The sequence below is a fragment of the Antechinus flavipes genome, chromosome 2 (genome assembly GCF_016432865.1).
Source record: "Antechinus flavipes isolate AdamAnt ecotype Samford, QLD, Australia chromosome 2, AdamAnt_v2, whole genome shotgun sequence".
NCBI lineage: Eukaryota > Metazoa > Chordata > Mammalia > Dasyuromorphia > Dasyuridae > Antechinus > Antechinus flavipes.
This window is the reverse complement of record NC_067399.1, coordinates 474,290,980-474,303,713: the sequence shown is the minus strand read 5'-3', so window position 1 is coordinate 474,303,713 and position 12,734 is coordinate 474,290,980. Positions and strand designations below refer to the sequence as shown.

General features: G+C 41.5%; 1 protein-coding gene across 1 annotated transcript in view; it reads right to left on the bottom strand.

Moving 5' to 3' along the window:
* Positions 1 to 12,734, bottom strand: part of PEPD (peptidase D) — a 255,845-nt gene that overhangs the window by 37,770 nt on the left and 205,341 nt on the right. The window lies entirely within an intron of this gene.

The following is a 12,734-nucleotide window of genomic DNA, read 5'->3' as shown; positions in this document are numbered from 1 at the left end:
TAGGCCTAGACTCAGAGTGGGAGGACCTGGGCATAAAGGGGGTGGCAGGTCCTGGCTAGCTGATGTCATGCCCTGATATCCTTCACTACTGTTAAGACATGTGATTTAGGAAGGGCTTTCTGTGACCTTCCTCTTCTTCCCACTGAAGGTCAGTGGTGCAGGAAAAGGCAGGGTCAGTTTGACCTGATTATGGCTTCAGTTTTGCTGCTATGAAAATTAAGGGGAATGTGTTTAAGTGACCTATGTTCCTGCCTGGAACCCCTTAAGCCACGTATGACCCCAGTCCTGCCAGGCCCCGGGCCAAAGAGTCTTATGTTGAACAAATCCTTTGTGCGTGGATCCCTGAGGAGACATCCATCCCCTGGACTGGCAGACGGCCCTGTAGGCCCCTCTGGCCATGTATTACTCACTCTAGGAGAGGGAGAAAGGGCAAGCTAAGCCGAGCATTTGCCATCTCGAACTCCATAATCATCTAAGGAGAACTGAGGAATGGGCCAGGGTTGTGCCTTTGTATATAGATCACAAACTATAGTAGCAATTTCTGCTTCTAGACATCATAGTTCTACATAGTCAGTAGGCCTAAAAATCAAGGACCGTGATTTTCTGCAAAGCTGGAGTACTCTGCATAGAGTCTTGCACAATAGGTGCCCCTTAAAATACTTGTTGAATGAAAGGAAGCCAAGCCCCTCACCACCCCCCCCCCCGACCCTTATTCCCATCCCCTCCCTAACAAGCTCCCCACAAGCTGGAATACTCAGAGGCTCAAAGTCAACTTCTTTCAGGGTAAGGGTGTTTGGGGAGGACAAACTGGCAATCCTGGTTTTAGGCAAGGTCGTAGTTTGGAGAGTAAGGCTGGGAAGTTGGGAGAAGACTGTCTTTTAGAAAAGGGATCTCTCCCAGGGGACCAGTACCTCTTCCCCTCAGGGGATAGGGACAGGTTCAAGCTATAACTAAGTTGGCAAAGTGAAAGGAGGACCAGAAATTGGGGAAAGAGGAGTACTTCCAGCCATATCCCCAGCCCCAGGGCACACTGTGGTAGAAGGAATATTTGAAATATGAATGTGTTCTCTATGTGTGGAATCTTGGCAAGTTTTGCTCTATCCAGTGTAGCTTCCCCCTGAAGCTGGGAGTAACTGGGACAACTATGGGACTGTTAGGGAGCAGGAATGTGGCAACCCCATACCACAAAGAGGATGGTGGCTCCCTGTGTTGGGTAAACCTCTGTTTCCCCCTGACTCCATACATCCTGTGAACTCTATCCCTCATTATCTCTCTCCTTGGGAAATCTTAATCCTGTAAAATTCAGGCCAATAGAGGGGAGCATTTTAGCAAATTTGTTAGACTGGCTGGGGGAGTGGGAGGAGATTGTGAAGAGAAAGGAACAGGAGGGGACAAAAGGCTAAAGATATAGTCTTTACCAAATACAGCGAACTTTTCATTAAGAATCCACACATTTAGTATGGAAAACAATCCTTGCTCTCAAGGGACTTAGAGAAGGAAGAGAAATCAAGACACCAACATAAATAACCCTAACACCTAGCATAAACAATAGAATTCTTTAAAAATCTCCCCTAATTGGTTGTGGAGGGAATGATAAGGAAGGCATTAAGAGGTGGAGGACACCTCACCTATTCTCAAGGGATTACCACTGCCAGTGTCATGACTATGTGGCTGGCAGGTTAATCATGGTTATAGGTAACTGACTGTTGACAGTCATGATAGAAGTAGCAAATTTCACTTCAGAGAACCTAATTTTCACTGATATAAAGATAGCATGTTTCAGTGGAAAAAACACTATCTCTGGAGTCAGAGCACCTGGTTCAAAGCTACCTGTGAGACTTTGGGTAAACTATTGAGTCTTCCTGGTTCCAAAATTCCTCATCTGTATAATGAGGGTGTTGACTAGATAGGTTTTTACATTCCTTCTAGGTATAAATCTATGCCTTTGTGTCTTATGATGAAATGGGGGGTAGGGAGGAAGAGGGGAAGAGAAATGGAGTGAATGCAATGCAAACTTAGGCAGAGATTCATCATGGACAAAAATAGTAGAGATCTGTGAGGGAGGATTATCACATGCCAACATCAGAGCGAAGCTCTGGTGAACCCAGGCTACCCTTGATCCCCTAAGAACCCTTGTTTTCAGACATCAGCAAGACTCATATAAGTGTCTACAGAAAGATCGCAGGCCAAACTCAGAATGGGGTACCTGTGTGTGAGATAAGGGTATTACTCCTGTTGGCTCCTCTCCCCCTCCCAAGGATGACAAAGGCAAACTCAGCAGCAATTACAAAGATTGCAAAGATGCAAAGGAGTTGTCAGTCACAAAGAACCCTACCCGCATCTTCACTTTTTGCTTGGGAATGCAAGGTAGAAGTGAGGAAAACAGATGATTATTGATACCTGACACCATTCCACCCAACTATGATAAGCAATGTTGGACAGAAAACCTGAGAGAGATCACCTTAGGTTCCCCGGCCTCTAAGGTTATAGGGTAGATAATGACCAGAGTCCCTCTGGGAATGAGCAGTCTCAGAACTGCTGTCCCAGGTGTGTGGGTCTTAGCAAAACTGCTTACTCCTGGGCAATAAGTTAAATGACCTTCGACAATTAAGAGAGCACTAAGGCTAAGTAGAGCCCCAGGGAACAGCTGTCACTGGAGTCCTGGCTCTAAGCCAATCAGTCCTTGGGCTATGTGACATGGCGCCTCTGTCTGGGGGGCAAAAACCATAATTTTTTAATTATCTTATGATATCATTCTAATTAGTTAATTGCCAAATTATAAAGCAACCGAAAGCAAAATGGATTCTCTGATAGGACAATGACTCACATTTGAACCTGTATGCCAAGGATTCTGGTTATTTCAGAGGTCTTCTGAAATGTACTGCCCATTAAAGCACACATAAACTCAAATTCCAACTAAAAGGCTAAAACTTCTCCAATGCCTTATTATTAATAAATCATTCTTCCTCAGTAAGTGGATTCTAGAACTCTACACAGAAACATATATCTTCTTCCACTCAATATTAACACAAGTTGCTATAGTTCAGAAAAAAAATAATTTGTCCTGGGAAAAGGAATGATAAATATATGTGTGTATACACTTACACACACATGTCCACCCAAAGGTATGCGTGTATTTTATAATTCTGTAACCTGCTTTGCTTTGATGACTTTCAGAGCTAGACCAGGCTTTGCATACCTCCAAGCACTGCCTGACCAATATGGGCTTTTCATGCTGTAACCTCAGGACTCTGAAACTTGCTATTAGTCACCTTCTCCCCATCTAGATCTGGAGTCAACTAATAATCCTCTCCTATACAGTTTCCCAGCTGCTCAACTCATACCATAGGCACTGGGTGACCTCAGGCCCACTGGGGAATGTTTGTTCTAATCCTCTTAGTGTAGATAGTTCTACCTTTACGGACACTTGCCAGGCCCTCCTAATTTCCATAGCTCTCTTGAGAGACATAAATGAGATGTCCTTCTTTTCAAATAAACTATAGCAGCAAAACCAGTCTGGTAGCAAACAGTTCTTTAGACAGAGGATAAATGTACGAGTTTGTTTCCAAAAAAAAAATCTTCACTTTAATGTTAAAAAAAACAAAAATAAAAACACATACATGCAAAAATATATTTGCTTCTTCAACAAATGTTTATTGTGTAAGTCTGTCCTGTATGCTTAGTACAGTGGTGGACATTGTGAGTGAGACAGTAATAGAAGACACAGACCAACTCCTGCTAGTTCTTAGTCTGGCTGGGAAGACATGGGTCACACATAAGAAGAAAACACAATGCTGGACAGTCCATGGGTAAATGCCAAATAAGTAATATAAGCAATAACTTCTGGAGAGAAATGGATACAGAATGTCAGAGGAAGAAAGTCACAATAAACTAATACCATGTTTATGAGGTTCTGATAATTCTCTTTAATTTGATGGTTTCAGCCTCCTTTTTAAGTCTGTCTTCATGTTCACAATTCAGATTCTTACAGGAAGTATTACACGGAGCTAAATAAATGATGGAATCCTTCTAATAATCACTTGAGCTTACATGCTGCTCAGTTCTCTGGGTCAGCTCCTTAGGACCTCCACTTGAATCCTCACTGTTTCTACCAGCAAGAAGAGCTTGTCAGGACACAGATAGGGATAAGAGTGGGGCTGGGGCTGGGACCAGGGCCAGGCTTACCCTAGTCAGGACACATGGCCCACATATCTAGTTTTGTGGAACTGACATAAAATAAAGAAGGAATTTAACACATCAGAACGAGGTCTTTTTTCCAAGGAAGATTTGTACATCTGACGAGTAGAAAAGCAACTAATTATTTGCCTTTTTGAATTTATTCAGGTTTTTCCCAATTCTTCAGCCTATAAGTAATATACATTTAAAAATATTCTTTTTCATTTATTCATTTATTCTATTGTTATGTTCTTAAAATCAGCAAAGCCCACAAATGGCTCACTAGGGTGCTTGTCATGCCTACATCACCAATAGGAAAACTGAGAGTCTATGAAAAAGGCTAGCCAGCCTACAAGTGGGGAGTCAGAAACTTGGGATCGAATCCTAGATCCATGTATATGACCATAAGCAAGACTGGCTTTGAGTTTCTTCTATAAAGTAGGAATGACATCTCCCACTATACACTGCCTTGCTAAGGCTGTTGTGAGACTCCGAAGTATGTGTGTGTGAGAGAGTATATGGAGAGAAAGTGTGTGTATGAGTGTGTGAAAGCACGTGTGTGTGTGTGTGTGTGTGTGTGTGCACGCATTTGTCTGTAAGCGATGTGGGGGTGTCTCCTCAAAGGAAGAGAGAGGGTGGTGAGCCATGTGAACAAAAGCAGGACTCCTTGTGCCGAGAGCTCCCCCCTGTGCTCCCTCAGTGCTGAGCTTCTGCCCCGAAGAACAGATGGCCCAGGATCACACAAGGAAAGCATGCAGTTTTCATTTGAGCTCTGCAAAGTCAACAAAAGAGACATATTTTGTGGTTTGTTGATTCAGAACATCCAGGAACAGCCCAGGCAAACCAGTACAGAAGCCATGGAGTAAGAAGCTGGTACATAAGGCTACAAATGCTCCCACCACATCAGAGGGCCTGACTGTAAAAAATGACTTCTGAGTCGTGGAACAATTAAGCAGAGGGCAGAGGGAATAGGGATTAGTATCTCCAGCTGAAGCAACCCTAGCCGTCCTTGTTCACAAGGCCCCGGAGCAGTGCGAGGCCAGGAAAAGCTGCCAAGTGTAACCCAGTTACTGTCTCTCCCGCTGGGAGCCTTCTTCAAGCCCTTGGCAAAAAAAAAGAAGAAACCTTTTAAAAAAAAAAAAATCTTTTTGTCTTAAAAGTGCCTGATGGACTCAAACCAAACTGAGCTCAGAACCCTGGCCTAGAGGCCTGCCTGGCTAAGCTGTCCCTATTGAACCTCTCTCACTCTGGGACTCTTCTCTTCCAAAGCAAGAAGGACCTGCCTGCTTTGATTCTCCCTTGGGTTTTGCTGTTCCTCAACCAAATCATTCATATTCACTTCCCTGGGTCCTCTGACCTTAGGGTAATTTATATTCTAGGTCTAGGGCAAGGATTTCTAACTGTAATTTTCCATAGTATTTTTCCAGACAGTAAATTTTAAAAGAAGGGTAGCTGAAAGAGCACAGGGGTTCAATCAGAAGAGGTCTGGGTTTATAACCTCTCTGATGCTTACCAACTCCATAATCGTGACTAAGTAGCTTAATTTTTCTAAGTCACAGGTTTTCTCATCTACAAAATGGCATCATCTACTTATAGCACCTACTCCATAAAGTTGTGAAGATTAAATGAGATAATAGAGCTATAACACTTTGTAAGTCTTAAAATACTAATATCAGTTAATACTACTATTGTTATTCTAATGTACAACCAGCTCATTTCTTGCAAGTGGAGCAAGGGCCAAGATGATGAGCCAAAAAGCACTTAATGAAAAAGGTGATAGTGGTGTTTAGCTAATCCTAGATTTATTATAATTCACAATTATAATTTTTAAAATTGTCTTTCTTATTAAAATAGCTACTATTTGTCTGAGCTCCACCTTCAATTTCTTGTTTATAGAGAATGAAGTCAACCAATAGGGCTTCTTGAACTTCAAAAACAGGACATCGTGAACCTCCCGTTGTCTTTGGGGGCAGAAGATTCTAGGGATACACAAGCCTGCTTCAAACTGTCTAGTCAGGCCTGGCGAAAACTTTTCCATCCAATTCAAATCAATAACTAATTGCAGTTATTTATTGTGTATAGAAGAATATTTGTGAGACTCCGAAGTCTCTACTACAGCAGAATATAAGCTTCTAGAGGGCAGAAATTATTTAATGCTATTTTTCTGTTTGTTACTTAGCACAATATCTTGCACCTAGTAGTAAGTGCTTAAAAAATGCTTGATGAATTAAATTGTTGAATTGTCAGACATTGTGCTTGGTTGGGGAGGGGAGTGTCAACTGGAGATCCAAAATATCCTTATTCTCAAGAAAAATACAGCCACATTGGGAAAAGAACAATTCCACAAATAACTATGATACAAGGGAGAGTAAGGCAAATATGAAGGAGGGGTCCAAGCAAAGTGCTATTGGTAATATGAGAAGGGAGCTCGATGTCAGGGGGTATAGGGTGGGGGTGTGGAGGTGTGGAGGGGAAGATTCAGATATGCTTCCAAATAGGAGGAGAAATAAGAGTCAAGTTATGAGGAAATTGAGAGCCTTTAATAAATGGGAAGAGTATCTATTCCAGGAGCAGGGGACACCATGAGCAAAGGCAAAGAAGTGAGAGAGGGCAAGATGAGAATGAGAAAGGAGGGCAAGATGAGAATGAGAGAGAAGTGCAGTTTGGCCTGAGTGGAGAATACATTCTACTTTCAAGGGAAATATTGTGAAAATAGGCTGGAGAATTAAGTTGGAGCCAGCATGTAGATGGCCTTGAATGCCAGTCTTTTTCTTTGTGTCTTCGAGCCAGGAATCACTAGAGCCTCAGAAGAGCAAAGAGTAAAATATCAAAGTAAAAACAGAAATTGAACTATTTAAAAAAATAAGGAACCACCAGTCAAGGACTTACAAACATCCACGGGATAACTGACACTAGAAGGCATTAAAAAGAAAGAGTGGAACCAACACTACCTCTTTCTTCTCCTCCAAGAAACCAAGCTCAATCAGAGTCTCCAACTCAAAACTAGTCATTATCAATTTATGAACTAATCTGGGGAGGTTCTTCTAGCTAAACATCCTAGATATCCAGGCAGGTCCAACTCTATCCTTTAGAATTTTAAAAAATTTTAACTTTTTTTTTTTTTTTAAACTTGAAACCCTACATTTTCAGAAGAAGGAAGTATAGCCAAGCCAGTCAGAAATCTGTACTATCTTAGCAGCAAACAGGCACGGGGTTGAATTCTATTTTCATTCTCTCAGTTCCCTATCTTCTTTTTAAAAATCCTCCTCAGAATTTCCACATACATAAGTTAATTCAGATTCAAAGCATTCTGGAATTCAGAGAAGAAAGTCATCACTTTTCTAATCATCTGCTTCTAACTCCTCCATGTCCCCTTCATCTATCCTTTCAATGGAAACTGACAATTTAGAATTCAGTCATATTTTGGCTTTGTCCAAGAACATAGAATTTCTCTTTCTCTGCTGCCTCAGAGCTCTCGCAGGAGAGAATTCCATCTCTAGCAGAGCCAATTTTGCTTGATAATCTAAGACATCTGGGAAGACATTACACATCTCCAAAAAATATGCTAGATTTCTACTTCTCACATTTGCTCATCAAGTTCTATTTCTGGTTGGGATAAAAGCCAATTTATACCCTGATTTTTTTATTTTTTTTATTTTTTTATTTTTTTGCCTCTCTCCAGTTGGTTAGCTTCAGGTCAGTGGTATCAGAGTCCAACAAACCAATCTATCAATCAATCTCATCATTTTGTTACTATTTGGTTCCATGGCTGCACATACAGAATAGGATAAAGTCATGCATTTGGACTCAAGGGAGCACTATTTCATCCCCAAGTGGCCATGTAAATTATTTGAGGAAAATGCTATAAAATTTTCAAAAGACTTACTTTGAATCAGAATTTTACAAACCTATCTGAAAAAGGAAAAAAAAAAAAACAAACCACTGAATCTCTCGTAAAGTTTTTGGTTACTTTCTCATCCAAAATGATAGTGCTACCACTTCCTCTACCTTCTTCCGAGGGCATATGAGAGTATTTTAGAAATTAAAACATGCCTTTCCAAATTAATTATCTATAATGGAGTAGAAAAATTCCCACCCAACAGGAATCTCAAGAGTGACTCTGCTAAATAGAATGTCCATTTCTGCTTCCCTGCACAAGGACAGTGCCTGAGATAAATGAATGAAATCCATACTCTTTTTCTTTCACCAAGATAATTCTTTTCTTCCTCTGAACAAGCAGGCAAGTAGCTGCTTCTTTCCCTGATATCAAATATAGGTCTCAACTCGATGAGTAAGGGACAGTAGCTGCGCACAATCTGCATGTCTTTTGGAGCAGCAAAACCAGTTTTTGGAATAACATAAGCTTCCAATAATAATTTCCAAAAGGATTATCATTCTCATTGTCTCTCTCTGTCTCTCTCCCCACCTCTCTTTTCCTTGCTCTCCCCCCTCAGTATCCCCTTTCCTTCAGATTGGTCCCCAGAACATCTGGGTTTCCTTTATGAAGGAAAATCAAATGCTTAAAGCTAGAAGGGGAGGCCCTTTCTCTGAGAAAACTAAATAACCTTTTTCTACTTCAAAGGTTGCCATATTTAGATGTACAGAAAAGCTAGGGTAGGGGTCCCAGAAAGCTGAATGTCAGTTTGGCCCCAATCATGATGGGACAGGATATTCAATGAATCATTGTCAAGCATGGGTTACATGACATGATCTTCCAACCTGAGATTGTTCCTGCAAAGGGGGTTAAAGTTTAGCCTTTTAAGTATTGATTTTTAAAAATCATAAATATTATTAGGTTCATGACTTTCTACATGCTAGGTTCTTAGTACACAACCATAGGAGGTAGAAGAAAGGCAAGTCAGAAAAAAACATAGTGAATTCTTCAGTTCAATTTTTTTTGAAGGATACGGGTAACCAATATCTCATGAGCCTTGTTGGCATCCAGAGGGTCCAGACAGACAGTTAACCCCATATCCACACCCTCTATGAAACCCAGAATTCTATTCATGTCCCATAAGATGATGAAGCAACCGGGACCTCTTAAAAACAGACCAGTGAATGTCAGCCAAGTGTGTGATCAAGGACAGAACCAGTCTGTGGCTGAAGCTCTCATAGCTCAGGCTATGTATGCCAGGGAGCAGAGAGAGTGATAGTTCCTGGGTGGTGTCTTCCCAGAGGCAAGGCCTGCAACAGAAAGTGGTTCAAACTATAACAGGAAAGGAAACTAACCTAGTACAATTCTTGCTATTGCCAATTTGCATCTAAATAAGGTGACAGACTATAGGACTTGTTCACTTTTCAGGATTGAGCAGGAAGAAGACTATAAACTCCCTTAGACCAGACTATTTTGGGGAGGGTCTTTATAGCAATGGCACAATGACTTTGTATATATCAGGTACTTAAGAAATGCTTGTTTGATTTGATTGAATAAAAGGATGGTCATGATATTCCCATAAAAAGTCACACTAAATTTGTTCCCCAAATGGAGAACTATTTATTCATAAAAATGAAAAGGAAGAAGTATCCTTGAGCTGTCTGAATGGCCCTAACATGTTATAAAGATGCAGACTCTATTTAAATAATGAACAAGATGAGAATTACCTTCATGCTAAAAAGACAGGATACTATAGGAGAGAATTACACTTTTAATAAAATGCTTATCTTAGGAGACAATATACAGTAAAAATAAGACTTCTTCCCTTGCTTTCTTCAGATAAAATAATAAACAAATTAAAAAAAAAAAACCACCAAAAGATATGGTGGGGAAAAAGCTTAGCATCACAGGAGACCTTGACCTTGGCTAAAATTTGGAAGGTCTGCACGCCTTCTTCCACCTCCATTCAAATGTGAAATGTGGGCAGTCCTATATAGAGAAAACTCCCCCAAGAAGAGCTAGGAATTTGCTTCAAAAAGCTATCTTTTTGATGGAGATCAAAATCATGCTGGATTAGCATGAAATCCCCATGAGAAATATGCCCAAGATAACCCCAAACCAGAAATCAATTAGAAAAAGAATCTCAGAAAGGGATAGAAGGTGAAGAATCCTAAGCAGGAAAATAGGGGTACTTATTTTAGTCATGTCTCTATCACTGTCTATCTATATGACTTTGGGCAGGTCACTTCCCTTTTCAAGAATTTGATTTCCTCATCTGCAAAGGGGGATACTACTACTTTCCCTACCGTCTCAAAAACTATTGTGAGAAATGAGAAAATATGTGCTAAAACTTTGTGAAATAAGACTAAGACATTTTATTTGGTATAAGTGACACTCAAATCATTGTGAGAGCTGAGTTATAAGTTACATAATGGTACTATGACCCAGGGAATAGACCAATAGATGCACGAGTAACTCTAAGCAGATTCTCCAGCTTCTCTAGTTGCATGTTTGAAGTGCACATCCTCGGAGAAAATGGATCTTGGGTGTCTACTTCAAAGGAAATGAATGCAGTGGTAATTAGAAAGTATTTCTAGAATCCAACAAAAAAAGCTCAAGGAGACAGCTTGGTGTAAAGCAGGGGCTCTTCAATTTTTATTCTGTCATGTTCTCCTTTGGAAGCTAGATGAAACCAAGGACACCTTCCCAGAGTAATGTCTTAAAATGCTTAAATGTAGAATGACAAAGGTAAATAATTATACTGAGTTATAAAAAAAAATTTTTAAACTAAATTCCTGGGCTCCAGCTTAAGAACTCCTGGTATGCTAGGAAAAAGTACATTTGAAGACCAAAGACTTAAGTTCAAATTCTTGCTCTGCCAATTACTAGCTACTTCATGGCATGTCTTTCACTTTCTAAGTCTCAGTCTTCATCTTTTAAATGAAGTGATTTTCTAGCTCTAAATCGAGTCTATACACCCAAAGTCGTAGTAGAAGGGCAGTGTGCAGGAAGTTTCATCAGTCCTTTCCACAGGCCCAGTGTCACAAACAGAAACCACACCATGACAAGGGAATGTCCTGGTTCCCGTTTATTACAGAGCTCACTAGACGGACTGTGTGAGGCAACACTGCCCCCAGCTGGCCCCACGCGCTCAGGCTCCTGCAGGCTCCCTCTGCTGGGCCAGGAGGGATAAGACAGGACTCTGGGAGTCCCTGGGTGATGGGTAACAGATAATAACGTGGTCTCTCCCCCCCATGGAAAGTCAGTGGCCATCATCACCATCATCTTGGTCACAAAATCTCAAGAAACAACATAGGAGAAGCTTCTCAAACAGAAATTCATAGTTAACATCAAGAATTTCAGCACTTGGACCCACAGTCTCCAGAACAGTCAGATCATATATAGGACTTCTCATCACCTAAGCTAATGGGAAGGGAAGGCAGGGAGGGGCACAACGCAGGAAAAATGCTGAAAAATCAAAAAGCCTTCCTTCCTTAGGTGTGCCACGATGAGAGCCAGGCAGGAAGGAGAAGGGCTCGGCGTCACCACCCCCACCCCTTGACACTGCACTGTGTGACTGCAGATGTCCCAGTCGCCTGCAATGGGCATAAACTGCCTGAGGGCTAGGATGAGAGCCACAAAGAACCAGACTTTAGTGGAAAACACACAGCGCCTTCCCACTGACTCCTCTCAACCTTGGGACCAGGCTTAACCCTGAGAATGCACCTCTGGAAGAGTCAAATACAGAGACACTGACAGGCCCGGGTCTGAAAGAATTAAGGACGTTTTGCTTAGTGAAGGCTGGGGAGGGGATGAAGAGGAAGGTTGGGAGGGTGATGGGGAAGGGAAACCGGAGTAAAGGGTGGAAATGACAGAGAGGCAATCAGGAAAACCTCGTAACAACTGGAGTCCTTCAATGTCTCCTGTTTTGACGGGTGAGAGGGCCCTTCCTTGGAAGTCTTTAAGCAGAGGCTGGGATGTTAGGCACTTGTTGAGTGTGTCACAGTAAGATTCTTTTTGTGTCCTGGTCTAGACGCAGCGGAGACCCTGCCAGCGCCTGAACTCCGTGATCCTAGATCACTTACACATACCCCACTCGGAACTTCCGGGGGGACAGGGATCTCATTTCAGTCCCCAGAGTTCTGCTCTGCCCTGAGCATTTGCCCTTCTTTTTTCTCAGTTGGGGGGAAAAGATATGTTAGTGGTGCCATCCAGTGGCCAGGACTTGCACAGACACGCTGAAGAGAAGAAGGCTTAAATGCAGATGCAAATCAGACCCAGGAATTAAGAAGAGAGAGTCACAGCTGCTATTCGCCTATATGGGCCTGATTTACCTTCATAAACCCGACAAGTGACAGGTGGCCACAAGAAGGAGCCATGTGAATGCACTTAAGTGAGAGTCACCCTGAACTCGGGTATTTCAACAGCTCAGACTTTCTCTCAGCAGCTGATGATGAATCACAATGAGTAAGTCACAGAGACAGAAGCAAACAGCATCACAGAAAGTCAAAGAAAGAGGGTATGAGTGAAGAGAATGGTTACAGGAAAACATTCAAACGTTCACAAAATCAAGGTAAAACTACCACAGAAAAAGTAATGTTTAAATTTTGATCAAAGTTCTTTAAAGTCATTATTAAAAAAAAAAATTTAAGGGCTTTTAAGATGATTTCTTTTAGAAGAAGGG